Raw genomic sequence first — 27,922 nt, 5'->3', positions numbered from 1 at the left:
TCAGGCTATGGCCGATCTAACTCAACGTCACTATACGTTGGTTTTAACTCCTATAGAAGTTCATATAAATGCAGTTAACTATGCAGTATGTACTCTTTTTGAGTCCGACTTCTTTTGTTCAGCATATTTTTGAGATTCATCCATGATGTTGTGTATATCAACAATTCATTCATTTTTATTGCTGAGTAGTGCCCGAATTTATAAATATATTGTAATTATCTATTCATTCACTGTTGGATATGTTTGATTTGTTCCCAGTTTGGAGCTATTATGAATAAAGCTATAAATATCTGCATACAAATCTATTATTGAGTATATACTTTCATTTCCCTTTAATAAATACCATTTGCAGCAACATGGATGGACCTAGAGATTATCATACTAATGAAGTGAGTTAGACAGAGAAAGACAAATACCACATGATGATTCCACTTATATGTGGAATCTAAAATACGACACAAATGAACTTATCTACAAGACAGAAACAGACTCACAGACATAGAGAATAGACTTGGGGTTGCTGCGGGGGAGGGGAGGGAAGGACTGGGAGTTTGGGGTTAGCAGATGCAAACTATTATATATAGAATGGATAAACAACAAGGTTCTACTGTATAGCACAGGGAACTATATCCAGTATCCTGTAATAAACCATAATGGAAAAGAATATGAAAAAGAATATATGTTTGTATAACTGAATCACTTTGCTGTACACCAGAAACTAACACAACATTGTAAATCAATTTCAACAGAAATAAATAAACACCTAAGAATACAATTGCTGGATTATTTGGTACATGTATAAAGTTTAACTTCATTAGAAACTGTCAAAATGTTTCCAATGTAGTTGTGCTACTTAACACTCCCAATAGCAAATGTAGGGACATTCCAGCTGCTCCACATCCCTGCCCATAGTTGATATTATCATAATTTTTCACTTTAGCCATTATACTCAGCATGAAGTGAAACTTCACTGTGGTTTTAATTTACATTTCTTTTATGAACACTTTACCATGGTCATATATATGTTTTTATGTCTGTGTGTGAACTGTTTAAGGTTTTTGACCTTTTCTTTTTAATTGATGAACTAATTTGTTAATTTATTCAATAATGTGCCAGCACTGCATTGGGCATGGCAGAGAGTAGAAAAAAGTTATTTTGTGTAAATCATCAGATCACATCATTTTCCTACTTAAAGTTGACCATATTAGAATCAAAAGCAGACAACAACACCTGGAATAAAAGCAATCTTTTTTTTCAATTACACTTTTTTGACTTGATCATTTTTTAATTGGAATCAAAAGCAGACAACAGCACCTGGAATAAAAGCAATCTTTTTTTTTTAAATTACACTTGTTTTGACTTGATCATTTTTTAATTGGGATGTTTGTCTCTTATGATTGAGCTTTAAGGTTCTTTTTATATTCTGGATACAAATTCTTTGTCAGATATATGTATTGTGAATATTTTCTTTCAGTCTGTGGCTTACTTTTTCACTTTTTATTTTCTTACTGATAGTTTTGAAGAACAGAAAGTTTTAAGTTCAACGAATTCAATCTTATTATTTTTTATTTTATGCATAATGCATATGTCCTGTCAAAAAATGTTTATCCTATCCCACATTCACAAAGGTTTTTATCCTATGTTTTCTTCTAAAAGCTGTATAAATTTACTCTTATGCTTTGATGTATGATGCATTTTGAATAAATTTGTGTGTATGGTGTTATGTAGAGATGAAAGGTCGTTATTTTTCCTTTTAGAGATCCAGCTGTTCCAGCAGAATTTGTTAGACTATCTTTTCCACTATTGAATTGCATTAATCCCTTTTTCAAAAATCAACTGAGCATAGATTTTTTGGTCTATAACTGGACTCTCTATTTTGTTTCATTGATCTGCCTTTACATCTCTTTACACTGTCTTGATAACTGAGGTTTTACAGTTAAGTCTTGGAATCATTTGGTGTAAGTTCTCTGTATTAGGGTTCAATCATAGAGATAGAATCACTTGAAGGTTATATATAACTAATAGGAGATTTATCACTGGGATTTGATTGTGTGCAGTTGTGGTACTTGGTTAAACAGTCTCTGTAGGACTGTTGTCTTGGTGTCAAATACTGGAGCTCGGAGTCCGTGCAGCAGGCACTCAGGGACGGAAGACAGAGGGAAAGAAATGGAGAGCCAGACAAGCTGGAACTCAGGAGTGTGAGCCCTGGGCCAGTCCTCACTGCCTAGGATCTCGAGGAATTGTGTGTCCTGCAAGAGAAGCTGGTATCCTTTGTTACAGAGCGAAACCCACACTTGGCCCAGGACACATAAGAATCTGGGAGAAGGTGCAGGCCTGGCTGCTGCCACGCCAGCCACACATGTCAGCATGTAAAGGACAGGGCACATCAACTACAAGAACACCTGCCCCCACCTTCCCACAGCCTACTGCTTCATTTCTGCCCTCCAATCTCACAGACAAAAGAAGTCTCTCCAGGTCCTGGAGACACACAAAGAGGGGAATTCTGGGAAACATAGTTCAGCCTAGCCAAGTTGACACATTACAAAGCCCCCATCATCCAATTTTGTTATCTTCCAAAATTGTTTTGCCTATTGTGCATTTTCATATACACTTTAGAATAAGCTTGTTATTATGTTTAAAAACAAAAACTGCTGGTTTCCAATCAGGATTGCACTGACTCTGTAGAAGAGTTTAGGGACACTGGCCTTCCCAGCAATGCTGAGCCTTCCAATTCACAAATATGGTATGCACCTCAATTTATTTAGATTTTTCTTATTATTTTCAACAATGTTTAGTAGTTTTCAATGTAAAGATTTTGCACATCTTTAAAAAATTTATCCCTTAGTAATTTATGATTTGATGCTATTCCAAATATTGTAAATAATACATTTAAAATTCTATTTTCCAACTTTTTGTTGCTAGCATATAGAAATTCAATTGACCTTCTATTGTAAAACGTTGATAAACTCACTTATTACTTCTACTTTTTTGTTTAATAGCTTGCTTAAGATTTTCTATGTAGACAGTCATGTTGCCTGTGAATAGAAAATTTTATTTCTTCTTTTCCACGTCCATATCTCTAATTTTTTACTTCTTGCCTTATTTTTCTAGCTAGAACCTCCTATTCTATGTTGACTAGAAATGGTACGAATGCACAGCCTTGCCTTGTTTCCAGTCTTAATGGGAAAACATTTACTCTTTCATCATTAAGTACATTGTTAGCTATAGGCTTTTAAAATATGCTGTTTATTAGATTTAGGAAGTTGTCCCTAATTTCTAATTTGCTGAGAGATTTTATAATAAATGGATATTTTTTTCAAATATTTTTTATGTCAACTCAACCTTGAATTCTTAGAATAAATCCCACTTTGTCATAATACATTATCATTTTTAAATACCGCTGGATTTGACTTGCTAATTTTTTGGTGATTTTTGTATAAGTATTCATTAGGGTGTCAGTAATTTTCTTATAATATCTTTGTCAGATTTATTTATTTATTTTTATTTATTTATTTTTGGCTGCACTGGGTCTTCTTTGCTGTGCAAGGGCTTTCTCTAGTTGCGGTGAGCAGGGGCTATTCTTTGTTGCAATGCATGCGGGTTTCTCATTACAGTGGCTTCCCTTGTTCTGGAGCACAGGCTGTAGTCACATGCACTTCAGTAGTTGCAGCACGTGGGCTCAGTAGTTGTGCCTCACAGGCTCTAGAGTGCAGGCTCAGTAGTTGTGGCACACGGGCTTAGTTGCTCCACGGCATGTGGGATCTCCCTGGACCAGGGATCGAACCTGTGTCCCCTGCATTGGCAGGAGGATTCTTAACCACTGTGCCACCAGGGAAATCCTCTTTGTCAGATTTTGATATGAGTTATATTGGTCTAAAAATGAGATGGATGCGTTCACTTCTCTTCCACCTTCTAAAAGAGTTTGTATATGTTGGTATTATTTCTTCCTTCAATGTTTGATAGAATTCACCCATGGAATCATTTGGTCTTGGAGATTCTTTGTGGGAAGATTTTAAAATTTTATGTTCAATTGACTTAACACATATAAGGCTGTTTAAATTTTCTTTTTTCTTCTTGTTCAGTTTTGGTAAGTTGAACTTTTCAAGAACCTTGTCTATTTCCATTAAGTTATTAAATTTCTTGGCATAGGTTTTTGCTAATATTTCCTCATTATCCTTTTGATATTTGTAGGATATATAAAGATAATTCCCTCCTTCATTCCTGATATTGATCATTTTTGTTTTCTTTTACTTTTTCTCACTAGAGGCTGGCTTATCAATTGTGTTAATCTGTTCAAATAACCAACTTTAAGGTTTTACATTTTCTGGGTTGGTTTATTTCTAGCACATTGATTTCTGTTCTTTGTGCATAACCTTTATACTGAAAATTACTAAACATTGGTGAGAAAAAAATAAGAAAAATCCAATGTAGTAGATTTATAAAGAGTACCTTCATTTTTTCTTTTTCTAATGCTTAATGAATTTTTGTCTTAACTTTCTAAGATGGAAATTTAGATAATTGATTTAAAATTTTCTTCTTAATATTGGCATTTAAAGCTTTATATGTCTCCCTCTCAACACTGCTTTAGCTGCCCCCTACAAATTTTGACTTATTGTTTTTCAATTATCATTCAGTTGAAAATATTTTCTAATATCCCTTTGTGAATTTTCTTTGATTCAAAATTATTTACAAATCTCATTTAATTGACACACATTGGGGGATTTTTCTACAGACCTTGTTATTTATTTCTAGTTTAATTCTATTGCTTACAGGAGATATACACTATAATATTTCAGTCTTTTGAAATCTAGTACACTTGTTTGTTAATCCAGCATATAATCTCGCCTCATACCCCAAGTATGACCTCTGCTACCTCAGTGAGGTGGGGTCCATCCATCCTTCTCAGACTGTGATAGGCTGTGCCTCCATCAGGACATTTGCAGGGCAGAGGTGGACAAACACAGGGCTGCCTCCTGAGACTTTCTTGTCCTCCTCAGGACTCTCAAGTCTTACATAGCATGCTGTCTGAGACCAGAAAACATCCCCTCATATGTCTGGTCCAGTTTTATGACTGTTCCTGGTGGAAGGGTTAGCACAGTTCAAGTTACTCCATCAGAGTCAGACATGGAAGTCTCTTCCTTTGTTTTTATTTACTTTGTTTCTGTCTCCTTTTCATTTCTTTCTTTTCAGGTGTTATCCATTCTCTCTACTTACTCTGTGTTACTTTTAGTTTAGTCTTTATTTATGGAATAATTTTTTGTTTTATTTCTAATTTTTTCCTTTCTCATGTCACCTTTGTTTTTAAATAGTCTTTTTCTCTAATTACCTCATATCTGAATTTTTTTCAATTCCAATTTATTCTCTTCTTTCATAGTTTCTGTTGTTTTCTTTCTTTATTTTAGCTCATGTTTTAAAAATACCTTTATTGGAGTATAATTGCTTTACAATGGTGTGTTAGTTTCTGCTTTATAACAAAGTGAATCCGCTATACATATACATATATCCCCATATCTCCTTCCTCTTGCGTCTCTCTCCCATCCTCCCTATCCCACCCCTCTAGGTGGTCACAAAGCACAAAGCAGATCTCCCTGTTCTATATGGATGCTTTCCACTAGCTATCTATTTTACATTTGGTAGTGTATATATGTCCATGCCACTCTCTCACTTCATCCCAGCTTACCCTTCCCCCTCCCCTGTCCTCAAGTCCATTCTCTACATCTGCATCTTTATTCCTGTCCTGCCCCTAGGTTCTTCAGAACCTTTTTTTTTTTTTTAAGATTCCATATATATGTGTTAGCATACGGTATTTGTTTTTCTCTTTCTGACTTACTTCACTCTGTATGACAGACTCTAGGTCCATCCACCTCACTACAAATAACTCAGTTTCACTTCTTTTTATGGCTGAGTAATATTCCATTATATATATGTACCACATCTTCTTTATCCATTCATCTGTCGATGGACACTTAGGTTGCTCCCATGTCCTGGCTGTTGTAAATAGAGCTGCAGTGAACATTGTGGTACATGACTCTTTTTGAATTATGGTTTTCTCAGGGTATGTGCCCAGTAGTGGGATGGCTGGGTCATATGGTAGTTTTATTTTTAGATTTTTAAGGAACCTCCATACTGTTCTCCATAATGGCTGTATCAATTTACATTCCCTCCAACAGTGCAAGAGGGTTCCCTTTCTCCACACCCTCTCCAGCATTTATTGTTTCTAGATTTTTTGATGATGGCCATTCTGACTGGTGTGAGGTGATACCTCATTGTAGTTTTGATTTGCATTTCTCTAATTATTAGTGATGTTGAGCATTCTTTCATGTGTTTGTTGGCAATCTGTATATCTTCTTTGGAGAAATGTCTATAGCTCATTTTTAAATATTAGTTTTTATCTGATTTGTAGGCATGTTTTCCTGGCATGATATCTTCGTACTTAAGGACATTATTCTGCTCCTTATTCTCTTTTATCTTTAATAACTTTCTAAAAGATTCTAGCATGATTTTCTGTTTGTAAGTTTTTAAGTAAAATAAATTTTTCTTTCTGTTTAAAAAGGAAGGATGGCCAGGATAGCCTTTCTAGTTTCAGGGCTCTAGAACTCATCTGTTGTTTTTACAAAGTGATAAGAAACTCTGTGTGTATGTGTGTGTGTGTGTGTGTCTGTGTGTATGTGTCTGTGTGTATCCTCAAACGTTCTGAGACCACTCATGTCTGAACTGCTTCCTTCCCCCTTCTCCTCTAACATCTGGTCCTTACTTTTGCTTTTGTCTCCCCATCCTAGTTCTGCTCGGTTTGGATTCTCTGTCCAGCAGTTTCTTCTCACTGCAGGGCTTTGCCTTGGAAGGGAGATCCTGTCTGTAGTTTCAAGGGTTTTCAGGGTTCTGGTGGTTCCACCACTGCCATAACCTATTGCTTTGCCGTCTTCTTTTGGGGGGAGGGTGTCTTTTATTTTTAGTTATTTATTTATTTAATTTTATTTTAAGTACAGTTGATGTACAATATTATACAAGTTTCAGGTGTACAACATAGTGATTCAAAAATTTTAAAGGTTATACTCCATTTATAGTTATTATAAAATATTGGCTATATTCTCTGTGCTGTATAATATATCCTTGTAACTTATTTAATTTATACAGAGTAGTTTGTACCTCTTAATCCTCTGCACTGTCTTACCCCTCCCTGTTTTCCTCTCCTCACTGGTAACCTCTCGTTTGTTCTCTATATCTGTGAGTCTGTTCCTTTTTCTTTTTCTTTTTAATATTCACTGGTTTGTTTTATTTTTTATATTCCACATATAAGTGATATCATACTATATTTGTCTTTCTCTGTACTTATTACACTAAGTGTAATACCCTCCAAGTCTGTCCATGTTGTTCCAACTGGAAAATTTCATTGTTTTGTATGGCTGAGTAGTATTCCATTGTACATATATACTACATCTTCCTTATCTATTCATCTGCTGATGGACACTTAGGTTGCTTCCATATCTTGGCTATTGTAAATAATGCTGCTATGAACATTGGGGTGCATGTATCTTTTTAAATTAATATTTTCATTTTTTTCAGATATATATCCAGGAGTGGAATTGCTGGGTTGTATCATAGTTCTATTTTTGGTTTTTTGAGGAACCTCCATACTGCTTTCCTCAGAGACTGCACCAATTTACATTCCCACCACCAGAGTACTAGGGTACCCTTTTCTCCACATCCTTGCCAACATTTGTTATTTGTGTTCTTGTTGTTGATAGGCATTCGACAGGTATGAGGTGATACTTATTGTGGTTTAAATTTGCATTTCTCTGATGATTAACAATACTGAGCATCTTTTCACATGCCTGTTGACCATCTGTACGTCTTCTTTGGAAAAATGTCTATTCAGGTCTTCTGCCCATTTTTCAATCAGGTTGTTTTGTTTTTTGCTATTGAGATTTATGAGCTGTTTATATATTTTGGATATTAACCCCTTATTCGTCATATAAGTTGCAAATATTCTCTCCCATTCAGTAGGTTGTCTTTTTGGGGTTTTGATGGTTTCCTTTGCTGTACAAAAGCTTTTAAGTCTAATTAGGTCCCATTGGTTTATTTTTGCCTTTATTCCTTTGCTTTAGGAGACAGATCCAAAGAAATATTGCTACAATTTATGTCAAAGAGTGTTCTGCCTGCCTATGTTTTCTTCTGAGAGTTCTATGGTTTTAAATCTTACATTTAGGTCCTTAATCAATTTTGAGGTTTTTTTGCATATGGTGTGATAAATTGTTTTAATTTCATTCTCTTACATGTAGTTGTCCAGTTTTCCTGGCATTAGAGACTTTTCTCTATTGTATATTCTTGCCTCTTTTGTTGAAGATTAATTGACCATAAATTCATGGGTTTATTTCTGGGCTCTTTATTCTGTTCCATTGATATATGTGTCTGTTTTTGTGCCACTATCATATTGTTTTGATGACTGTAGCTTTTTAGTATAGTCTGAAGTCAGGAAACGTGTCTCCTCCAGTTCTGTTTTTCTTTCTCTAGATTGTTTTGGCTATTCCAGGCCTTTTGTGTTTCCATACAAATTTCAAAATTATTTGTTCTAGTCCTGTGAAAAATGCCATTGGTATTTTGATAGGAATTGCATTGAATCTGTAGATTGCCTTGGGTAGAATGGTCATTTTACAATCTTAATTCTTCCAAACCATGAGCACATTAATTCTTTCCATCTGTTTGTGTTGTCTTCAACTTTTTTCATCAGTGTCTTACAGTTTTCCAAGTACAGGTCTTTTACCTCCTTAGGTAGGTTTATTCCTAGGTATTTTATTCTTTTTGATGCATTGGTAAATAGGAGTGTTTCCTTAATTTCTCTTTTTGATAGTTCATTGTTGGTGTATAGAAAAGCAATAGATTTCTATATATTAATTTTGTGTACTGCAACTTTAATGAATTCATTGATGTGCTCTAGTAGTCTTCTAGTGGTATCTTTAGGATTTTCTACATATAATATCTTGTCATCTGCAAACAGTGACAGTTTTACTTCTTCCTTTCCAATTTGGATTTCTTTTAAGCACTAAATATTCCCTTTTTTTATTGGAGTATAGTTGCTTTACAATATTGTGTTAGTTTATACTGTACAGCAAAGTGAATCAGCTATATGTATACATATATCCCTTCTTTTTTCGATTTCCTTCTCATTTAAGTCACCACAGAGCACTAAGTAGTGTTCCCTGTGCTATACAGTAGGTTCTCATTAGTTACCTATTTTATACATAGTATCAGTAGTGTACATATGTCAATCCCAATCTCCCAATACATCCCACACCCCCTCCCTATCCCCCTGGGTATCTATACGTTTGTTCTCTACATCTGTGTCTCTACTTCTGCTTTGTAAACAAGATCGTCTATACCAATGTTTTCAGATTCCTCATGTGCACGTTAATATACGATATTTGTTTTTCCCTTTCTGACTTACTTCACTCTGTATGACAGTCTCTAGGTCCATCCATATCTCTACAGATGACCCAATTTCATCCCTTTTTATGGCTGAGTAATATTCCATTGTATATATGTACCACATATTCTTTACCCATTCCTCTGTTGGTGAACATTTAGGGTGCTTCCATGTCCTGGGTAATGTAAATAGTGCTGCAATGAATATTGGGGTGCATGTGTCTTTTTAAATTATTGTTTTCTCTGGGTATATGCCCAGTAGTGGGATTGGTGGGTCATATGGTAGTACTATTTTTGGTTTTTAAAGAAATCTCCATACTGCTCTCCATAGTGGCTGTATCAGCTTACATTTTCACCAGAAAAGCATGAGGGTTCCCTTTTCTCCACACCCTCTCCAGCATTTATTGTTTGTAGATTTTTTTTTTTTTTTTTTTTTGTGGTACGCAGGCCTCTTACTGTTGTGGCCTCTCCCGTTGTGGAGCACAGGCTCCGGACGCGCAGCCTCAGTGGCCGTGGCTCACGAGCCCAGCCGCTCCGCGGCACGTGGGATCCTCCCAGACCGGGGCACGAACCCGTGTCCCCTGCATCAGCAGGCGGACTCCCAACCACTGCGCCACCAGGGAAGCCCTGTTTGTAGATTTTTTGATGATGGCCATTCTGACCAGTGTGAGGTGATACCTCGTTGTAGTTTTGATTTGCATTTCTCTAATAATTAGTGATGTTGAGCATATTTTCATGTGTTTGTTGGCCATCTGAATGTCTTTCAAGAAATGTCTATTTATGTCTTCTGTCCTTTTTTTTTTTTTTTTTTTTTTGTGGTATGCAGACCTCTTACTGTTGTGGTCTCTCCCATTGCGGAGCACAGGCTCCAGGCACGCAGGCTCAGCAGCCATGGCTCACGGGCCCAGCTGCTCCGCGGCATGTGGGATCTTCCTGGACGGGGACACGAACCCGTGTCCCCTGCATCAGCAGGTGGACTCTCAACCACTGCACCAGGGAAGCCCTGCCCATTTTTTGATTGGGTTGTTTGTTTTTTTGATATTGAGCTCCATGAGCTGCTCGTATATTTTGGAGTTTAATCCTTTGTCAGTTGCTTCGTTTGCAAATATTTTCTCCCATTCTGAGGGTTGTCTTTTCATCTTGTTTATGGTTTCCTTTGCTGAGCAAAACATTTTAAGTTTAATTAGGTCCCACTTGCTTATTTTTGTTTTTACTTCCATTACTCTAGGAGGTGGGTCAAAAAGGATCTTGCTGTGATTTATATCATAGAGTGTTCTGCCTATGTTTTCCTCTAAGAGTTTTATAGTGTCTGGCTTTACATTTAGATCTTTAATCCATTTTAAGGTTTTTTGTGTGTATGGTGTTAGGGAGTGTTCTAATTTCATTCTCTTACATGAAGTTGCCCAGTTTTCCCAGCACCACTTATTGAAGAGGGTGCCTTTCTCCATTGTATATTCTGCCCTCCTTTGTCATAGATTAGGTTACCATATGTGTGTGGTTTTATCTCTGGGCTTTCTATCCTGTTTCATTGATGTATATTTCTGTTTTTGTGCCAGTACCATAGTGTCTTGATTACTGTAGCTTTGTAGTATAGTCTGAAGTCAAGGAGCCTGATTCCTCCACCTCTATTTATGTTTCTCAAGATTGTTTTGGCTATTCAAGGTCTTTTGTGTTTCCATACAAATTGTAAAGTTTTTTGTTCTAGTTCTGTGAAAAATGCCATGGGTAATTCAATAGGGATTGCACTGAATCTGTAGATTGCTTTGGGTAGTATAATCATTTTCACAATATTGATTCTTCCAATCCAAGAACATGGTATATCTCTCCATCTTTTTGTGTCATCTTTGATTTCTTTCATCAGTATCTTATAGTTTTCCATGTACAGGTCTTTTGTCTCTTTAGGTAGGTTTTTTTCCTAGGTGTTTTATTCTTTTTATTGCAATGGTGAATGGCGCTGTTTCCTGAATTTCTCCTTCTGGTCTTTCATTGTTAGTGTATAGGAATGCAAGAGATTTCTGTGTATTAATTTTGTTTCTTGCAATTTTACTAAATTCATTTATTAGCTCTATTAGTTTTCTGGTGGCATCCTTAGGATTTTCTTTTAATTATTTATTTTTATTTCTTAAAATTTATTTATTTATTTATTTATTTCATTGTGTCAAGTCTTAGTTACAGCAGGCGGCCTACTTAGTTGTGGCTCGCAGCCTCCTTGGTTGTGTCACTTGGGCTCTTTAGTTGTGGTATGCAAACTCTTGGTTGCAGCATGCACGTGGGATCTGGTTCCCAGGGATTGAACCCAAGCACCCTACATTGGGGTTATGGAGTCTTAACTACTGTGCCACCAGGGAAGTCCCTAGGATTTTCTATGTATAGTATCATGTCATCTGCAGTGACAATTTTACTTCTTCTTTGCTAATTTGGATTCCTTTTATTTCTTTTTCTTCTCTGATTGCCATTACTAGGCCTTCCAAAACTATTTTGATAGTAGTGGTGAGAGTGAGCACTCTTGTCTTGTTCCTGATTTTAGAGGAAAGGCTTTCAGTTTTTCACCACTGAGAATAATGTTTGCTGTGGGTTTGTCGTATATGGCCTTTATTATGTTGAGGTAGGTTCCCTCTATGCCCACTTTCAGGAGAGTTTTTGAATTTTCTCAAAGGCTTTTTCTGCATCTATTGAGATGATCATGTGATTTTTATTCTTCAATTGGTCAATATGGTTTATCACACTGATTGATTTGTGTATACTGAAGAATTCTTCCATCCCTGGGATAAATCCCACTTGATTATGGTGTATAATCTTTTTAATATGTTGTTGAATTCGGGTTGTTAGTATTTTGTTGAGGATTTTTGAGTCTATGTTCATCAGTGTTATTGGCCTATAATTTTCTTTTTTCTGTGATATCTTTGTCTGGTTTTGGTATCAGGGTGATGGCAGCCTCATAGAATGAGTTTGGAAGTATTCCTCCCTCTGTAATTTTTTGGAAGAGTTTGAGAAGGATAGGTGTTATCTCTTCTCTAAATGATTGATGGAATTCGCCTGTGAAGCCATCTGGTCCTGGACTTTTGTTTGCTGGACGGTTTTTAATCACAGTTTCAATTTCCTTACTTGCGATTTGTCTGTTCATATTTTCTGTTTCTTCCTGGTTCAGTCTTGGAGAGTTGTACTTTTCTAGGGATTTGTCCATTTCTTCCAGGTTGTCCATTTTATTGGCATATAGTTGCTTGTAGTAGTCTCTTATGATCCTTTGTATTTCTGCAGTGTCTGCTGTAACTTCTCCTTTTTCATTTCTAATTTTATTGATTTGAGTCCTCTCCCTCTTTTCTTGATGAGTCTGGCTAAAGTTTTATCAATTTTGTTTATCTTCTCAAAGAACCAGCTTTTAGTTTTATTGATCTTTGCTATTGTTTTCTTTGTTTCTATTTCATTTATTTCTATTCTGATATTTATGATTTATTTCCTTCTACTAAGTTTGGGTTTTGTTTGTCCTTCTTTCTCTAGTTGCTTTAGGTCTAAGGTTAGGTCTTTTATTTGAGATTTTTCTTGTTTTGGAGGTAGGATTGTACTGCTATAAACTTCCCTCTTAGAGCAGCTTTTGCTGCATCCTATAGGTTTTGGGTCATCGTGCTTTCGTTGTCATTTGTCTCTAGGTATTTTTTTGATTTCCTCTTTGATTTCTTCAGTGATCTTTTGGTTATTTAGTAGCATATTGTTTAGCCTCCATGTGTTTATGCTTTTTACAGTATCTTTTTTCCTGTAATTGATTTCTAATCTCATAGCGTTATGGTAGGAAAAGATGCTTGACAGGTTTTCAATTTTCTTAAGTTTACAGAGGCTTGATTTGTGACCCAAGATGTGATCTATCCTGAAGAATGTTCCATGTGCACTTGAGAAGAAAGTGTATTCTGCTACTTTTGGATGGAATGTCCTATAAATATGAATTAAATCTACCTGGCCTATTGTGTCATTTAAGGATTGTGTTTCTTTATTTATTTTCCATTTGGATGATCTGTCCATTGGTGTAAGTGGGGTGTTAAATTCCCCTACTATTACTGTGCTACTGTTGATTTCTCCTTTCATGGTTGTTAACATTTGCCTTATGTATTAGCGTGCTCCTATGTTGGGTGCACAAAGATTTATAATTGTTATATCTTCTTCTTGGATTGATCGTTTGATCATTATGTAGTGTCCCTCCTTATCTCTTTTACCAGTCTTTATTTTAAAGTCTACTTTTTCAAATACGAGTATTGCTACTCCAGCTTTCTTTTGATTTCCATTTGCTTGGAATAGCTTTTTCCATCCCCTCCCTTTCAGTTTGTATGTGCCCCTGGGTCTGAAGTGGGTGTCTTGTAGACAACATATATACAGGTCTTGTTTTTGTATCCATTCAGCCAGTCTGTGTCTTTTGATTGGAGCATTTAATCTATTTACACGTAAGGTAATTATTGATATGTATGTTCCTATTACCATTTTCTTAATTGTTTTGGGTTTGTTTTTATAGGTCTTTTTCTTCCTTGTGTCTCCTGCCTAGAGAAGTTCTTTTAGCATTTGTTGTAAAGCTGGTCTGGTGGTGCTGAATTCTCTTAATTTTTGCTTGTATAAAGCTTTTGATTTCTCCATCAAATCTGAATGAGAGTCTTGCTGGGTAGAGTAATCTTGTTTGTAGGTTTTTCCTTTTCATCACTTTAAATATATCCTGCCCCTTCTTTCTGGCCTGCAGTGTTTTTGGTGAAAGATGAGCTAATAACCTTATGGGGATTCCCTTGTATGTTATTTGTTGTTTTTACCTTGCTGCCTTTAATATTTTTTCTTTGTATTTAATTTTTGTTAGTTTGATTACTATGTGTCTCGGCATGTTTCTCATTGGGTTTACCCTGTATTGGACTCTCTGCACTTCCTAGACTTGATTGACTATGTCCTTTCCCATGTTAAGGAAGTTTTCGACTATAATCTCTTCAAATATTTTCTCAGACCCTTTCTCTTTTTCTTCTTCTTCTGGGACCCCTATAATTTGGATGTTGGTGTATTAAATGTTATCCCAGAGGTCTCTGGTACTGTCCTCAAGTCTTTTCATTCTTTTTTCTTTATTCTGCTCTATGGCAGTTATTTCCACCATTCTATCTTTCAGCTCACTTATGCATTCTTCTGCCTCAGTTATTCTGCTATTGATTCCTTCTAGCGTATTTTTAATTTCAGTTATTGCATTGTTCATCACTGTTTGTTTGTTCTTTAGTTCTCTAGGTCCTTGTTAAACATTTCTTGCATTTTGTCCATTCTATTTCCAAGATTTTGGATCATCTTTACTATCATTACTCTCAATTCTTTTTCAGACAGATTGTCTATTTCGTCTTCAATTATTTGATCTTGTGGGTTTTTATCTTGCTCCTTTTTCTGCAACATATTTCTCTGTCTTCTCATTTTGTCTCACTTACTGTTTTTGAGGTTTCCTTTCTGCAGGCTGCAGAGTCATAGTTTCTCTTGCCTCTGGAGTCTGCCCCCAGTGGGTGAGGTTGTTTCCAGTGGCTTGTGTATGTTTCCTGGTGGGAGGGACTGGTTCCTGAGTTCTGGTGGATGGAGCTGAATCTTGTCTCTCTGATGGGCAGGGCTGTGTCAGATGGTGTGTTTGGGGGTCTCTGTATGTTTAGTATGACTTTAGGCAGCCTGTCTGCTGATGGGTAGGTTTGTGTTCCTCTCTTGCTTATTGTTTGGCATGGGGTATTCAGCACTGTAGCCTGCAGGTAGTTAGGTGGAGCAGGGTCTTGGAGTTGAGATGCAGCCCTCTTGGAGAGCTCTTTCAATTTAATATTCCCTGGGACTGGAAATTCTCTGGCATCCCAGCATCCTGGACTCAGTGCTCCAACCCCAGAGTCTCAGACCCAACTCTCGGCCTGGGAACCATGACCCTGCAAGCCACACGTCTTGGCAATTAAAGGAAAAAAGAAAAAAAAAGGGGGCAGGAAGCAAACAAATGAAAACAAGCAGATAAAAAAACCCAAGACAAATCTCAAAGACAAAAACAAACAACATCAACAAAAATTAGGACAAACAAACACACACACATACAAAAAAAGCACAAAAACAAAAACAGAAAACAAAAAGCAAGAGAACAACCAGACAAACAGAAAATCCCAAAATGAAATCACACAATTAAAAATGAAACTGACAAATACAAAAAATAAAGAACAAGATAAGAGCAGAAGGCAAACTGAAGGGAAAAGCAAACAAAACAAACACACAAAAATTATTTTAAAAGAAGTATAAAAAGATAAGAACAAATAGAACAAGAAAGAAAGATATAAACAAAATAGAATAAAGGAAAGAAAAAAGAAAATAAGGAAAAAACACAGAAAAACAGAAAAAGTAACAAAGAGATAGAAATATTTTAAAAAACTGTATTAAAATTTTTTAACTAAATGAAAATAAAAACAAATGATAATAAAACAACAACAGAACAAAACATTAAAAAAATAGTAGTAATTATATTTTCCTGAGGTCTCAGCTGTCAATGTCCTTGCCCCCACCATGAGTTACAGCCAACGTTCACCTCCCCAGCAGGCCCTCCAAAACCTCGTTAGGTCTCTGGTCCCTCTGTGGGCACTGTGGTGGCAGATCAGACTCTGACCTGGCCCAACTTCTGCATGTACTAGTCCCCAAAGCCCACAGCTCTTAGAGCTAGACCAGTTTCATTTCTGGGAACACACATTGTCCATTCAGCTATTCCACAGATGCAACGTTTACCAAGCTGATCATGGGGATTTAATTTGTGGCTTGTGCAGCTGCACAGGAAGACTTTTGTTCCTCTTCCTTAGTCGCCTTGCCCCTGGGGCTCAGCTGTGAGGCTCACCTCTGTGTGTGGACCACCCACAGAAGTCTGCTCCCGAGGCTGCCCTGGAGGAAGTGGGTCTGCCCCAGTGAGGGCAGGGCAGAGAGGTGGCATGATTGCCTGTGTCGCGGGAGCCCTGGTGGTAACAGGTGCACAGGAAAGACAGAAGACAAGGACATTATAGATCCGGCCCTAGCACCTGATGGCCAGTGTAAGAAGGTCAGCCCCGGCGGGGGCTTTTCTTAGCCCTGGCTGCAGGTGTGAAAAGGTCAGCTCCGGTTATGTGGGGATCTTTCTTGTCCTTTCCAGTGTCCAAGGTCTTCTGCCAGTGTTCAGGCAGTGTTCTGTGAGAATTCTTCCATCTGTAGATGTATTCCTGATGCACTTGTGAAGAGAGATGAACTCCACATCCTCCTACTCCTCTGCCATCTTGGTCCACCCCTCCTAATTTGGATTTCTTTTTCTTGTCTGATTGCTGTGGCTAGGACTTCCAATACTTTGTTGAATAAAGTGGTGAGAGTGGCTTTGCCATCTTCTTGCATGCACACCCAAATTGGATCTTGCGGAACCCTTTCAGTTCTAGTGGCTATTCTGAGATTGAGCCACTATGCTTTCTGGTGAGTGCTTTTTGTTGACTTAGGGACTGTCAGAAACCCAGTTGCTTTACATTTGTTTCATCCTATACAGTTCCCACATGGATCTTGAAGCTTTGGGTAGTTTGTCCCCATCCACTCACATTTGGGGTGTGTGTGGATGCCTTGCCATGCAGTTTTATTGTAGATGTTACCTACTGGTGTTTGATTTGGTAGCCTAACTGCTCTGTCTGTTTATCTGAGAGACTTAGGAAAACTCATAACTATGCTACCTCTCCATCAACCTGGTATTTTCTGTCTCCAGCTAGATTCTGAGCAGGAACCAGGTCATATATTTCTTTCATAACCACCATGCCATTTTGCCAGTGTTAGGTAAAGAGATCATTTGATACCTGCTGACTGATGTAAGTTTATGTATTAAGTTTCCCATTGGATATGTAACAAGTTACCATAATCTTAGTGGCTCAGAAGTTTGGTCACAGCTTATCTGGGTTCTCTTTTTCAGGGTCTTTACCACCTTGCAATCTAGAGTTGGCCAGGCCTGATTGGGAAACGGTCCATATCCAAGCTCCCTCAGGTTGTTCGCATAATTTGTTTGCAGGACTGAGGTCCCCGTTATTCGCTGGCTGTCATCCAGGGGCTGCTCTCAGCCCCTCAGTTCCACCCACAGTACCTTGCCACATAGCCTTCCCCATGGGCCCTCTCAGATAATGGCAGCTTACTACAGCCAGCAGTAGAGAAAGTCTCTGATGCATGCTGGCAAAATTAGCCATATACATATCATAACATAATAACAGGGGTGATATTGCATCAGCTTTGTCATATTCTACTGGTTAGAAGCAAGTAATATGTTTCTCTCACACTCAAGGGGAGAAAACTATGCAGGACATGAACATGGAGCCACACTAGAATCGGTCTACCACAGTTTACGTCTGCCTTGGAACCTGGTTTACCCTCTTTATTTGTTAAGACAAACAACTTTATATTCATAGACTTCCAATTGTGACTTTTTGCTCAATTCCTGGGCACATGATAAAAAATTCAAATACAATAATGAATTATCCAGTTCGAATATAAATATCTGACTTTGGGAATTTGAAAATCCTACTACAACTAGGTTATTTTAATACTCTGATTCCCTGCCCTTCTCTGTGAAATGGGATGGGTATCTCTACTACTCCCAACCACACAAAGTACAAAATGATGCTTTTTGGTATGTTTAGGGAAAAGAAGTTTTCATACATATACATCTGATGCATGTTTAACCTATTTTGTTTCATCTGTGCTTGTGTATATTTTTGGAGTTATTCGGAGAACTCATCTTCAAGAATGCAATTGTTTCAGTACTCCAATGAATCAGACTATCCACGTAACCATTTGGGGGAGAATCAAAAGACATATATATTTTGGAAAGCACATTTTTTTGGTACAAATAAGGAATGAAATAGTATTCCCCATGCCAGGCCATTGTAAGACTTTAATGAACAAATTCATTGTTTGAATATAAGGTGGCATTGTTTATTATTTCTGCTTTTGTTCTAATAGATTAGGGTATCCATCACTTTCATCTCTGCCTCCTCATATGCTCATTCTGTCTTCTCTCTTCTTGATCTCATCATTTTTCCACTGAGCATGAAACAGGTAGGAAAAAGTGCCTCTCTCTGGTGAAGATACACAATCATCTTTTAGTAATGATGTTCTGTAGCTTGGAAGCATTCAGCTGTGAGAGTGAGGGCTCTTCTTATCTGCTTCACTGTAGGTGAGACAGTGAACAGTTCCTCCTTTGATGGATGACACCTAGATGCTGTTTGTTATGGCAAAGCTGTCTTCTCCTGGCAACAAGGAGGAGGTGGGGATGGGGGACTCAAGATACAACCCACAATGTATGGGTACACATTGTGCAGGACACACTGCCCTGGTAATTCCTAATTCCCTTCCTTGTGAGAACGGCAAGAATAACAATCAGAGTTAACATTTATTGAATGATTAATACCCAGGAGTGATATGCAAAAGCAGCATAGGCATCAACCAATCAGAATGATTGCTTCTTGTAACAGCATCCATTCTGACCAGCCCATGCTCTCCCCATACCAGTCAAATATCTTATCAAATAGCTATTTGGACATTTGAGGACTGCCAATGTGAACCCCACCTTACTACCTGCTGGGCACTGGACACCTCAAGGACCTTTGCTCTTTGGATCTTTTCAGCCACCCTGCGAGATGTATGCTCTTATTATTACAACTTGACATCTGGGGAGACTGAGGCTTAAAGAGACAGACTTGTCCCATGTCACACAGCTGAGGGGAAGTGGGACTGGATTCATACCCTGGTCTGCTGACCCAGGAGTCTAGGCTGTTAAGTTCTACATTCTCATAACTCTTGAGGAAGCCATGCGTTATGGCTCTTCCTGCCCTTATGAGACATGTACACTTTAGGGACATGAAGGCTGGACTTTATCATCCTGGCCTTAGTGACAAGGAAAGTTGCCCTTGGCCAATCCACAGAGGAAAGCAATGCAAACAGCTGAGTGAAGTGACAGAATTAGGAATGAGCCCTGGGGCCAGACCTCTGCCCCAGAGATCACCCTGGAGTTGATCCAAGGTCCTTGGAGGATGACGGAAGCCCAAAGTCCAGACTGAGCTTCCAGCCAAAGGGGGCATTTTTCAGATAATTGCCCTGGATCCTAACTCCACATTCCTCTAGCTGTCAAGAGAATTCTATCTGGTTGTGGCTTTTGAAGCTGGGTTTATTTAGAGCAAAGTAAACAACTGGGTTCCAGAGATGAACCACACTGATCTTACATCAGTGTCTTTTCTGATTGGTTGAATTTTTTGTTCTTCAGCCAGCAGCGACACCACATCGTCACTGTCTGTGAGCCATTTTGATGGTGACATGTTACATTCCCAGGAACCTTATTTTTCAGCTGTGACACACAGGACCATTGACACCCACGTGCCCACACACTGCCATAAGCTGTCTTCATGTTCTGTGCATTCCCAGCTGTCACCCTCACCTCTTTCCTTCAAGAACATGTGTGGGAATAAAAAGAATGAGTGTGATGTTACTAGAGGTATCCACTTGGATGAGTTCCTTAACCTCTCTGAGCCTCAGTTTCCACATTTGTAAACTGTAATTGAAATACACATGCTCTGGGTTGGGGAGGGGTTGGGGAGGGTTCTTCCAGGGTGTGGAAGAAGGAAGGCACGATTTGTCAGAGCAAATTTTTATCCCAACTTCTCCACAACATTCACATCCATAGACTAGATGACATTCTTGAGTTGTAAAGAATGAGATACAATAAAATACCAAAATTTGCATTATCATTGCCATTACTATTACAAATATTACTATTATCAACAACAACAGTGATGCTATTAACAGTTGCTATGTATCAGATATTTACTACATGGCAAGCAGACTGCAAAATGAGATACATCTCATATTTCATTCATTCCTTAAAACCACCCTCTGAAATTAGACTTCATGTAGGTACGTTTTACCATTGCTCTGGCTTAGAGGACTAGATGAGTGGGTCCCAGAGTGGAGGAACAGATCTAGGTGGTCTGCATAGAGACCCAGAGTCCTCCAGTGCCCACCAGCCAACACGAGCATCGTCTGCTGCTGCCATCAGGAAGCCGTGTGGGTTCTTACTGCCTCGGAGCCTCCAGCTTCCATCCCAGTGAGAAGCATTGCCCATGCTGAGGGGCTGCACTAGTCATCCTGCCTCTGGGTGCCCAGGGAAGACATCCCATCCTCAGCAGCCAACAAAGTTGTTATTGCCTAAAATCACACAGCAGAAGTGATGTCTATCTGGCTTCAACATGTGCAGTGCTCCTGTGACATTTTCCACATGACCCGTAACACTAGTAAGCTCCCCTGATCACAACGAACACTGGAGTCAAAAGCACCAGGAAGACTGGAGAGGCATGGAGCCCTTCTGATGGGCCTGTGCATCTTCCTTGTAGCCAGGGCAGTGGTAAAACACACCCACATTAGTGTTGTTTTGAGGGATGAAGGAGTATGAGATATATGATATTAAGCACAGTCCCTGGGACATTATAAATAATAGTGATTGTTATTATTAGTAAATAATACCATACCAATAAAGTAAAGAGTGTGCAAGCATTGGTACAGGCAAGCCTTGGAGATACTGCAGGCTTGGTTCCAGACCACTGCACTAAAGTGAATATCACAATAAAGCAAGTCACACAAATATTTTTGTTTCCTGGTACATAGTTCACACCATATTATAGTCTATTAAGTGTGCAATAGCATTGTGCCTAAAAAAAACAATGCACATGCCTTAATTTAAAAGTACTTTATTATTTAAAAAAATGCTAACCATCATCTGAGCCTTCAGCGAGTCATAATCTTTTTGCAGGTGGAGGGTCTTGCCTCCATGTTGGTGGTTGCTGAAGGTTGGGGTGGCTGCAGCAATTTCTTAAAACAAAAGAACAATGAATTTGCAACTTTGATTGACCCTTCCTTTCATGAATGATCTCTTTGTAGCCTGCAAGGCTGTGTGATAGCATTTCACCCATAGTAGAATGTCTTTCAAAATTGGAGTCAATCCTCTCAAACCCTGCTAATGTTTTATAAAATAAGTTGATGTAATATTCTAAATTTTTTGTTGTCATTTCAACAATCTGCACAGCAGCTTCACTGGAGAAGCTTTCATCCAAAGAAACCACTTTCTTTGCTCACCAGTAAGAAGCAGCTCCTCATCCATCAAGTTTTATGAAGAGATACAGTAATTCAATCCCATCTTTAGGCTCCACTTCTAATTCTAGCTCTTTTGCTGTTCCATCGCATCTGCAGTGACTTCCTCCACTGAAGTCTTGAATGCCTCAAAGTCATCCAGGAGGGTTGGAATCAACTTCTTCCAAACTCCAGTTAATGTTGATATGTTGACCTCTTCCCATGAATCATGAATGTTCTTCATGGCATCTAGAATGGTGAATACTTTCCAGAAGGTTTTCAATTGACTTTGCCCAGATCCATCAGAGAAATCACTACCTATGGCACCTATAGCCTTACAAAATATATTTCTTAAATAATAAGACCTGAAATTTGAAATGACTCCCTGATCCATGAGCTGCAGAATGGATGTTGCGTTACCAGGCCTGAAAACATCATTAATCTCTTTGTACATCTCCATCAGAGCTCTTGGGTAACTAGGTGCCTTGTCAATGAGCCGTAATATTTTGAAAGGAATATTTTTTTCTGAGCAGTAGGTCTCAACAGTGGGCTTAAGATGTTCAGTCAGCCCTGTTGTAAACAGATGTGCTGTCATCCAGGCTTTGTTGTTCCTTTTACAGAGCACAGGCAGCGTAGATTTAGCATAATTCTTAAGAGCCCTAGAATTTTGAAATGCTAAATGAGCACTGGCTTCAATTTCAAGTCACCAGCTGCATTAGCCCCTAACAAAAGTGTCAGCCTGTCCTTTGAAACTTTGAAGTAAGGCATTGACTTCTCCTCTATGAAAGCCCTAGATGGCATCTTCTTCCAATATAGGCTGTTTTGTTTACACTGAAAATCTGTTGCTTAGTGTAGCCACCTTCATGAGTATCCTAGCTAGACTTTGTGGAGAAATTGCTGCAGCTTCTACATCAGCACTTGCTGCTTCACCTTACTTTTTGATGTTATGGAGATGTTCCTGTCTCTAGAAATGGCCACTGATGAACTGGCCACAGGGTGTGGATATAAACACTGGAAAAAGTAACCTGAAACAACCTGATGCAGACATGAAACATCGTATCTCACTGGCATCCGGCCAGGATATTGACAGTGTCATGTTAGATCTAAGTGTTCTTGCTTTCAAGGTCATTCTAGCCAGAATAAAACTCTTCAAATCACTAGTACCTCATGGTTTTTGTCTTGTGTTTTTAGTGTGTCTAGAGCTCTTACTAATAAGTGCCCATTTCACTCTCTTTCCATAGTTATGTTAAGTCATGCTGAGATTGAATTCCTTTGCTCATCTTTCAGCCTAAGATAAACCTCATTTTCTTACCTTAGATGTAGAGTCTTTGAGTCTTGGAGCCAAAAAAGCCCTCAAGCCCATTAATCTGGTGCTATCTCACAGAACAGTCTGCCAGGATGGAATATTCCAGATCTGCACTGTCTTGTGTGGTCACCACAAGACACAGGTGCCTACTGAGCCCTTCAAGTGTGGCTCACGTGACTGAGCAACTGAATTTTTAATATTATCTAATTTTAATGAATTCAAATTTAAATAGCCTTTTGTGGCTAGTGCTGTTTCCTGGATGATGAAGATCTACTTCAATCCCTTCATTTCACCCATGAGTCCCACCATCAGTGACCCAGACACAAGCACACACCAGTTACAGGTACAGAGAAGCACAGAAAGCACTGAGTGCTGTCTTCATCCGTGTGAGCTCCTACAGCAAAGTGCCATGGACTGGGTGGCCTACAAACAATAGAAATGTGTTTCTCACAGTCTGGAAGCTGGAAGGGTCAGGTACCAGCATGGTCGAGTTCTGGCAAGAGCCTGCTTCCTGGTTCAGAGACAGTGGGCTTTTCACTGTGTCCTCACATGGAGGAAGGGGGACAGAGGTCTCTGGGGTCTCTTTTATAAGGGCACTAATCCCATTCGGGAGGGTTCCTCCCCACCTCCAAATACCATCATATTAGGGATTAGGTGTCAACAAATGAATTTGGGGGAAGGGTTGCAAACATTCAGTCAAAAGCAATTGCCAGGCTTCCCTGGTGGCACAGTGGTTGAGAGTCCACCTGCTGATGCAGGGGACACTGGTTCGTGCCCCGGTCCAGGAGGATCCCACATGCCACGGAGTGGCTGGGCCCGTGAGCCATGGGCGCTGAGCCTGCACGTCTGGAGCCTGTGCTCCACAGCAGGAGAGGCCACAACAGTGAGAGGCCTGCGTACAGCAAAAAAAAAAAAAAAAAAAAGCAATTGCCAACTCTGTTTTTTCTATCATATCATGCTCGCACTCATTTGTCCCCAGGCAGAAACAGCTTGCCACATGCCCACTCAGGGTATTGGGAGGGAGGGTGGGTGGGGAGATGGGCAGATGCAAGCTGCTTTGGTTGTCTTGGTACATCAACTATGCAAACACTCTGAGGAGACAGGAAAAATATAAAACATCTTGTTTGAAATACTAAAAGTTAAGGAAAAGCAGAAGATTGTAGTGATGTGGGGCCATGTTTGCCTCATCTAAAGGTAAAGGTCACTGTTAATGAGAACTAAATAGACACTATTCTTCTCCTGCCCAAGGTTGTAAAATGTGTGGAGAAAGGAAACTGACTGCTTAGGGGACAAAGATAAAGCTGTTTTCCTTGCTCATGAGACAGGTGCCCTTTTGAGTGCCTGAGTTTTGTGTGGCTTTAGGATTGTGGAGGATGGGAAATAATGAAGTGCTGCTTTCTCCATCTGGAAGCACTGTGACTTCATCTGTATGTTCTATAGCTAAATCTAGAAAGAGTGACATTACTAAATATTGGCAAGGATGTGGAGCAACTGGAACCTTCCCATGGTGCTGGGGATAGTGGAAAGATGGTACGAGCACTTGAGAAATATGTTGGAACTTTCTCATAAAGTTAAGGCTAACACCTATTCTATGGTGCAAAATTCTTCTTCTAGATATTACCCAAAAGAAATAAAAACGTTTCCATAAAAAACCTGTATAAGCATGCTCATAGCAGCCTTATTCATAATAACTAAGTACTGCAAACAACCCAATGTCCATTAACAAGTGAATAGATAAATTGTACAATTGACTATTACTACTGAGCAATAAATATGAACATACTAACATTACACCCAGTCATGTGGATGAATCTCAACAACATTATGCTGAGAAAAAGAAGACAGACATAAAAGAGTATATATTGGTTGAGATCATTTATATGAAGACTGGAAATATGTGATGGATATCGAGAGGGGTTGACTCTGGGAGGAGAATGAGGAAACTTGCTGGGCACAGAGAATGTTCTTATCATGATGCTTGCGATGGTACGTGGATGCATACCTTTGTCAAAACTTATCAAACTGCAAACTTAATATCTATGTATTTTACTGGATGCAATTTAGACTTCAATTAAAAAATTAAAAGTAAAGTGATCTATTATAGCCATAAAAATCAACTTTTGACCTTGTTCTACTTGTTTTATTTCCCTAATGTGGTCTACTTTAAAATTAATTCATCTTGTGGACTAATCACAAACTGTCATCATTTGGACTATAAGTACATTTGATAAAACCCTGCAGAAAGGTCCATAGTTCATTTCTCTTCTGTTAAACCATTCCACTTGTCTTTTTAAATTTTAATTGTAAATGTGTTTCCTGTTTTAGTAACGGGAATAGCATTGAATTTGGGGGGATGTCTGTTGAATTCAGGTGATACCTATCTGATCAGTTAGCACTTTGAGTTACCAGAAGTGTTATTGCTCACTTTGGGGTTAAAATTTTCTGGAAGTTGTTCATTTTTCTCAAGAAAGCAGAATATTTTCCTTCTAGAGTAGTGAATTAAGAATGACCCTATTAGGCACATCGATATCCACGTTGTACATAATGGCTTCCTTTTTTTTCTTGCCCTGTTGGTTCTCAGATTCTTCGTTTAATTAAAAATGAAAAAAAAAAAAAAAAAAGCAGTTTCAGTCTTTACCCCAAACCCAATCTTCCCAGAGCCTCAGAGACTGATCCTTTGGTTGTTTGACGTAAGCAAGTTGGCTCCATGGTGACTGATCTGGTATTTGCTGAAATTACCCAGCACGTAGTAAGCAAGGGTCAGTCATTAAGACGCATGAACCACAGGTCATCTGAGCCCTAGTCTGGTTTTCTTGTTGTTATGAGAATGGAGCCCGAGGTCACTAGAGACTAGATCCTTAAAAAGAAAGATTAGAAACTGCTCTTTTTTTTTAACATCTTTATTGGGGTATAATTGCTTTACAATGGTGTGTTAGTTTCTGCTTTATAACAAAGTGAATCAGTTATACATATACATATGTTCCCATATCTCTTCCCTCTTGCGTCTCCCTCCCTCCCACCCTCCCTATCCCACCCCTCCAGGCTGTCACAAAGCACCGAGCCAATATCCCTGTGCCATGCGGCTGCTTCCCACTAGCTATCTACCTTACTACGTTTGTTAGTGTGTATATGTCCATGACTCTCTCTCGCCCCGTCACAGCTCACCCTTCCCCCTCCCCATAACCTCAAGTCCGTTCTCTAGGAGATCTGCGTCTTTATTCCCGCCTTACCCCTAGGTTCTTCATGACATTTTATTTTTCTTAAATTCCATATATATGTGTTAGCATACGGTATTTGTCTTTTTCTTTCTGACTTACTTCACTGTGTATGACAGAAACTGCTCTTTAACACAACCTTGCAGCTAGTCAGCCACCTGGGATGGGAAAATTCATGAGTAGATAAAGAGAGCTCTGCGTTTTCTCTCTTTGTCTCCCTAAAAGGAAGAGGCCATTCCAGGCTTGGGAACACTTTCCAGCTGTGCTGTAGTGATAATCCTGCTCTCCCTTCTGTGTTGATTCCCCTAACTAACTATAAGCAATATTAGGTTTGGTATTGAAATGACAAACGGCTTGATGTTTAGCAGGACATCAAATTTATTTTGTGGAAAATACTGTTGCTTTACTCTATAGCAACATTCAGGCGAGAATGGGCAGCCCAAGGAATTATTGTTCATATTTTTGGATTTTGACAAACCTCATTTTCCTTTTGATTCACTGTCTGCTTAACTTCTTTTGGCTTTCTGTTCTGCTGGCCTTGGGTGAGCAATTTTATTTATAACCCAGAGAAAACGAGTTTTAGGTGGGGTTCACCAGAGACCAAGATTTATGTTAAAATACTTTATTGGGAAGAATTCCCAGGAAGAAAAAAAATAAGATAGTGGGGGGGCGCGGGGTGGGGGAGATTTGATGAGGAACAGAAGGAAACTGATCAGGAGGGCAGGTCCAAACAGCTCACCAAGGCCAGTTCCAAACCTGCGGGGGGCGGGGGGCCTGCAGAAGGGCGCTATCTCAAACAGGTGAGAGACTTGGGGTATTTATACTTGCGTGTCCGTCAACAGTAGGTAAAGGCTGTCCCAGGAGGGCACAAAGGTCCAGGCCCTCCCAGCTTTCTGCACATGAAACAAAGGGAACGCTGGTCCCCAGGACAGTCCTCTGGCAAAGAGACCCCTGTTCCAGCTGTCTGTCTAGCTGCAGGCTTCTCCTTTGGGGCCTGTGGTGGGACAAAGCCGACCCCTTCCTTCTGTATTCTATTCTTCCCTCCTTACTGCTTTCTTTTCCCTTTTCCTCCTATTCTCCTAAAAGCAACCTTCTGAATAGTGGGCTGATGAGGCTGGGTTTTGGTTTTGCTTTTTTTATTTGAAAAAATGAATATTCATTGAAGATACTTAGACCATAATTTAGTTTGATACATGCCCACCTGCAAGTCCATCCAAGGAAGAAAGAGGCTCCAGAGGAAAAAATGTAACATGATGTTACCTGCAAGAGATAGTGTGGCACAGACCCATGAGCAGCAACAAAGGGAGAATATAGTGCTTGTCTTACCTTTATGTCTTTGTGTGAGTTACACACAGACACAGACATAAACACCTCAGTTTTCATCCAAAAACATCAATATTAAACACAAATTTGAATTTTTTTAGTTTCTCCTCATTCACTGCTAGCCAACTTCCTCATTCATCCAGTTTCCACTTTGGCACTGACTCTTGATCTTTCTCTCTCTCTCTTTTTTTTTTAAAATTAGTTTTTATTGGAGCATAGTTGCTTTACAATGTTGTGTTAGTTTGGTTTTGCTTTTAAACCCCTTGGCTAATTTCTCAGATTGTTCCCACTGTCCGGGTACAGTACTTTGAAGATTTTTTTCCCCAGTTTTATTTTACTCTTAAAAGAACATCAAATCAACGTTCTGTGAGGCTCCCTCAGGCTCTTTTGAGTTCCTGTCATACCAGGCAAGTCAGACAATGGTTCACTCTGTTTCCTTCCTCTTAATCTCTCCCTTTCTATCCTGCCATGACTGTATCCACTTTGGGGATCTTGAGTTTATAGTATGTTTCAGTGTATGTCTAGAACATATAGACTTCATGTC

General features: G+C 38.9%; 1 long non-coding RNA gene across 1 annotated transcript; it reads left to right on the top strand.

Annotated features, from left to right (window-relative positions):
• Positions 1–10,987: 10,987 nt before the first annotated feature.
• Positions 10,988–21,072, top strand: LOC113610318 (uncharacterized). The gene is made up of 3 exons (XR_003429039.1): positions 10,988–10,997; positions 11,292–11,305; positions 20,971–21,072. It is a non-coding gene; the product is annotated as an uncharacterized LOC113610318 (long non-coding RNA).
• Positions 21,073–27,922: the final 6,850 nt, after the last annotated feature.

Source organism: Aethalodelphis obliquidens, unplaced genomic scaffold (genome assembly GCF_003676395.1).
Source record: "Aethalodelphis obliquidens isolate GAN/ISIS:26980383/991018 unplaced genomic scaffold, ASM367639v1 scaffold62, whole genome shotgun sequence".
In the NCBI taxonomy this organism is placed as follows: Eukaryota; Metazoa; Chordata; class Mammalia; order Artiodactyla; family Delphinidae; genus Aethalodelphis; species Aethalodelphis obliquidens.
This window is presented reverse-complemented; position numbering and strand designations above follow the sequence as displayed.